The 6,125-nt window shown below is 27.7% G+C and overlaps 1 protein-coding gene across 1 annotated transcript in view; it reads right to left on the reverse strand.

The window, feature by feature from the left end:
• The window catches only part of LOC107450044 (zinc finger protein 271-like), a 42,113-nt gene that overhangs the window by 31,103 nt on the left and 4,885 nt on the right, over positions 1–6,125 (reverse strand). The gene's annotated exons all lie outside the window — the stretch shown is intronic.

Genomic DNA, 6,125 nt, shown 5'->3' on the forward strand with positions numbered 1-6,125 from the left:
AGAAAGGCCTCATTATGACTGCAGTAAGGCTGTCATTTATTAGAAATGCCATAAGACATCTTGACCATCATTTAGTAGCAGGTGTTCCTTTGAAACTGTCCTTACAATGCCTTTTTCTTTGGGGGAGGGATAGTCTTGTGGCAAGTTGGACTGGTCATCCATAAGACTAGTAGCAGACCGTTGCTATACTATTTGGAATCAGAAAAAACAGTGTAGGCTATTTATTTGTCGACGCTTGCCTCTTTAAAAAGTATTAAAAAATGCATGATTTTTACTCAATCTATTTTCTTTTTAATTTCTAATTCTTGAAAATTTATTTTTGATGACTTCAGCATCTAATTATACGTCTTTTTAGCTATTACTTTACATCAAGTTTGAATAATGCTAAGCCTTTTTCTTTCATCGGATAAAACCTGGGAGTTTTTAAGCAGACTTGACAAGGTAGCTATATTCTACAATAGCTAGCCAAAAATTTCTGAAAGGTTGGTTACAGCGTGTCAACTGTAAGTGATGGGCACATAAAGCCTATAGTGTTGCAAAGATCAGCTTTATTTGTGATTTCCGTATTTAAAGAACAACTACAATAATTTATATACATAATTCCTTTGTTTGATTTTTAAACCCCTGAATGTTTCTCAATGTATGATGGTCATAATATTAATTTGTTGCTACAAATAAATATTCCAGCAGGAAAAAAGCACATTTTTTATCATTTCTATACATACCCAGTTTTGTTGAGATTTATAAAACCCGATTAATTTTCCTTATGAAATATAGTTTATTTTAACATCAAACAATTGTGATTTCTGGAGTTAAAAGGCTATTTCATTAATCAAGCAAAAATTTAAGCAAATTTATTCATGGAATCTGTTAAGAAATAAGAAGTAAAGGACCTAGCTTTGTCCAGCTTCACGTACATGTCACAAAATTTTTATTTATGTTGAAGATGAAACTCTGAATAATATTTTGCAAAATGCGAACCAACAGAATTTTGAAGATTATTTCCTAAAAGTCAGTTACTTTAGAACATATCGTCGCTTTGAAACTAAGCCGTTATAACTCAAAAAAAATCACCCTTTTAGAGAAGCAACGTGTTATCTTCATAGTTCCATAAAATTAATTTAGAGAGCAGATAAATAGTTATCGCAATTAGCATTAGCGCGGAAAGTTAAAAATCGCTCTCCTGAAAAACTTGCTTTTTTTAGTTACCACGGTTTAGTTTCAAAGCGACGATATATTGTGTCATATTAAATGTAATATGTTAATTACTGTTAGCTGCTATCATAGATCCCTTCAGGGATCTTCTTTTATCATTTATTCACATATCTTATGTATGAGCCAAACTAGTGTTCTTTTATGTACAATATTTGAACTCTATGTTAAGAAAACTAATTTACACTTATAGATACATAGCTGCCAACTGTTCAAAATTTTTCGGATTTGTTCCTAATTTTTAAATCTAATCTGAAATTCCGATATTTTTATAAAAAATCAGAATTTTCATAAAATTTTTGATTTTAAACCAATCCCTTGTTCTGATCGCCACCAGCACGCATCCTGTGATTATTGTGCTAAAGTAATTTTTAGTAGCTTTTTATTGGAGAATACTAATCCAATAGCTGTATTTCACTAAATTATTATTTTTTGAACATTTTTTTTGTAGTATTTAAACACTTGCATCAGAAATATTTGTTTATGATGTAGATTATTATTTACNATCTTCATAGTTCCATAAAATTAATTTAAAGAGCCGATAAATCGTTGGCGCGATTAGCATTAGCGCGGAAAGTTAGAAATTGCTCTCCTGAAAAACTTACTTTTTTGAGTTTCCACGGTTTAGTTTCAAAGCGACGATATATTGTGTCATATTAAATGTAACATGTAAATTACTGTTAGCTGCTATCATAGGTGAAAACGTCTTATCATAAATCCCTTAAGGGATCTTTTTTTATCATTTATTCACATATCTTATGTATGAGCCAAACTAGTATTCTTTTATGTACAATATTTGAACTCTATGTACACTTATAGATAAACACACATATATTTGTAAGAATAACAACAGGATGTTAGCAAACCAATGTAAAATTATATTTAAGAATTAATGAAAGACTTGTTAAATAAGCATTGTGAAAGAAAATTAAAAAAGAGGATGCCATTTCTAATATCAGAATACTTAAGAAAGCAAAACGGAAAAAAATAAAAAACATAATTCCAATAAAATACATAATTTAACGATAGTTTGAATTTAATTCAATTTCATATTCTCAAATTTGCGACTAAATACTCATATTTGCAATAGATTATTAATTTATTCTTCATATAGATTCCATATTTTTTTTATTCCTCATTTTTCTACCAAATATTATTTTCCAGTTATTTATCAATTACTTCACAGGAATTCATTTTTCTTAAATAGCCAATTTTGTTATGAAATATTTTTTTCTCTCGACTCAACTGATTACAAATTTATCTTCTAGTAGAGATTAATTGTTTTCTTAACTGTTAATTTTGCTGTGCAATATTTGTAATTGATTAATGAACCATTCTCCACAAAAATTCATATTTTTTTAATCATTAGTTTTGTTGCCAACTCAATATTCTTTTGCAATTGACTTTCCTGTGGATTGATACAACCATCTACAAAGGACATCAATATCATTTTCTAAGCTTTTGAGAAATAGTTTTAAAAAGCTTATGACAATAATCGTTGCAAAATAGAAATATCTATATATACAATGTTGTTTCATATACAAATATAAATTTATAGGATAATTAGTTGAGCAGCAGTAACAACACCCACAAATTATATCACCTAATCGTAACGAACAATTTTTTTAAAATTACATTTTGTGATATTATCCTTATACTTGTTATCAATAGTTTTTAGTTATAATTTATCCTTTCAACTGTGATTATTAAAGAGTAATCTTTGTCTTCAACTATGAGCTTAGGGTAAAGTTTATGCTGTAGATTTAGTTGCAATCTGATTATTTTCCAGCCAAATTAGCTACTTTTTTTTTTTTTTTCAATGTCACTACTTAATGGGGAAATACTGTTTTGTGTTTAGTGACTGTACCCTAAATAAAATGTCATTCATTATCAGACTGCGTTATCCACTTTTTCTATAATATATAGCATTTAATTTCTAGATTAGTATTTAATTAAAAATTAAGTGAAACAATTACAAATTTGCAAAACGAACTCTGAAAACCACTCGTCTAAGTAGAACATTTTATAAGCGGTGCAGAGACAAGTAGTAACAGATTTTTCTGCAATAAATATCCTGTAATAGTGCAGAATGTTCTGCAATTCAAACAACAAATGCGAAGGAATGAAAAAAGGTACCAAGGGGATTAACATCGGGTCCTAAGCCGTTTATTTGACTAAGTAATACAATACAACAATTGTTTAAAATGGTGCCTGCTGATATCATTACACAGTATACAATAACGTAAAATCGATTCCCAAACACGCTTAAAGATGCCAGGAGTGTTTTTGATGTCCTGTCAAAACAACGGCAATTCATGCTTAGTTTAAGTACGACAAACTTAAACTGAACTCTACTTTTTTGTCACTTTTAAATTCAGAACATAGGTTAATTTTTTGCGGTTTTCTATGGTTCTTCTCAGCTCCATGCAATAATGTTTTGATTCTTACAATGCCTTTGATCACCTCATGGATTTGTCGCTCAAAATTTGAAACACACTGTGGAACTATTATTAGTAAAAATAATCTGCTTACAAAAATTTTAATGTTTTGTTTTAGTTGGAATAGTGCAAGAAACAGTTAACATGAAATTAACGAGTTCGTTGACATGATAACGGATGAAATTAAATGGTTTGGACTTATTTACATATTTTATAGGAGTGCTAGGAGCATACCATTAAAAATAATTTAGAGATTTGAGGAAGAAAATTGTAAACAGTAAATAATAGTAAAAAGTCAAAGCAGCTGCTAAAAAATTAACAATTATAATAAACAAGGAGAAAATAACTTTACCAATAACAAACAAGCGCAAATACTACTTTTAAAATTAAAGTCACAAGTTTTTGTTTATCAGATTATTAGTTAGAAGCTAATTCAAAAAGGATTGGAGAAAAATAACTTCTACAAAACGGAATAACTATGCATTTCAAAAAGCAAGCGAGATTTTTTACAATTTTTGTTACAAATTCCACACAAGAAACAATAGATAATTTAAGCCTAAATAACAATTTTAAAAATCACAAAAACAAGTCAATTTACAGGCACAAAAGATTTTCTTTCTATACACCATTTGTGATTGAATTTTAAAAGATTACAAATTTAAATACTTATTAGGTTTTCATATTCAAATTTTAATCAGACGTAAAAGTTAGTAGTATCGAAGAAAAACTTAATAAATCGAACAAAAAATAAAAGTAATAAACTTTGCTTAAACATTAACTAATTAGCACCAAAACATTTCTTCTAGCTCATAAATAAAAAAAATTATAGAAGTTTAAAATTCATAGATATAAAATTGGAAAATATTTAAACAATTTAAAAAGCCGAAAACCTTAAATAAAGAAAGAAATATCCTAACCTTTCTGCCATAAGTATGAAAATTATCACAAAATTAAACAAAAGTGTAAAATAAGTAAAGAAAATAAAGATTAATATGCATTTCAACTTATTTAGAACTATGACAGAGATTTGAAAACTAAGCCAAAATAGAAATTTGAAAAACATTTTCAGTTAAAATAAAATAATTTAAATCGAAATTAGTTGAAAAAGGCAGTAAATAATATGCTCATTAAATAAGCCGAAATCAGAAAGAGAAAAAACTTTGTTAGGAAAACAATCACAAAACTGTTTTCCTGCCAAAGTCTTTTCTTTTTCTTTCTGTTTTTAAATAAATTAGGAGCAATTAAAAGCTGAAAGCAAATTAAATTACATAAAACACGAAGTAGACCATCTCGAATCTAAATTACAAGTCAATGAACCTTATTTTTCAAAACAAAATTGCAAAAGATTAAGAAGTTTTTAAATGAATTCAATAACAAATTCATAGAAAATAAATAAGCAAGCCCTAAACTTATATTATTTTCATGAGTTTTTATCTTATGTTTTTGAACCATAATTTTTAAAATGTCATAATAATAACTATTTTTTTATTACAATATAATATTAATGTATTAAGCAAAATTGTTGAAGGAATCAGATAATTAAAAAGGTTAGAAAACATTTAAATATCACAGAAAAAGCATAAAATACACTAAAAAAATAAATTAACTGTTGAAGTATTTATAATAAAATGAGCATTCACATAAACTAAAAGCAGTTGACAGTTTTTTAAGTGTAATTTGCATGCGGCATAAGATTTTAATTTAAGGAGATAAAAAATAGTCTGAAGAAGAAAAATAATCAAAGATTTTAGCAAGTTCATTTATTCAAATTAATTTCAGTTGCTCAGTAACTAAGAGAAATTTGATAAAATTTCCCTTTAATGGTAATTTAGTTTGACAAAATTTACCCAAAACACTGGAGAGTATTCTCTTTCTGATTCAGTGGACGATTTCCAACAAAATTTCAAATACGAAATCTATCTATATTATATAAAACGCTAATACGTACGTATGTATGTATCAATAAAACCGATGATATTTCTTTTCTCGCGTAAAAACTTAACTGTGTGGAAATATCTCTTCGAATTTGATGTCCCGCAATTCAAATTATGCGAAAGTGCACGTTGTTTTAAGTTGCCACCAAATATAGCTTACAAATTCGATTTAAAAGCTGTAGTTAAATCGTAAAACCTGAAATGGAATTACACCAAGCTCACTTGCATTCACATAATGCATGAATTATTTTTGCTTTCCGAAACACTGGCATTGGCCCAATTTGGATATCTCCAGATTTTGTAAATAATCGACTTGGCGTGAGTTTGTTGCTTTCTTCCAGGCTGTATATGGGTGATTCTTTTTAAACATGACAATTCGGACCAAAAAATTTCTTCAAAATTAAAGTTTTCAAAATAATCTAAATTTTTCTTTGTATACTTCTTTAGTTACATTTATTAATATCTTACAGACAGCAGTGTAGTTTATTGACATTTGCTCGAGGAAAAAAAAATATATCTATATTATATAAAACGCTAATAC

The sequence above is a fragment of the Parasteatoda tepidariorum genome, chromosome 10 (genome assembly GCF_043381705.1).
Source record: "Parasteatoda tepidariorum isolate YZ-2023 chromosome 10, CAS_Ptep_4.0, whole genome shotgun sequence".
Classification (NCBI taxonomy): domain Eukaryota; kingdom Metazoa; phylum Arthropoda; class Arachnida; order Araneae; family Theridiidae; genus Parasteatoda; species Parasteatoda tepidariorum.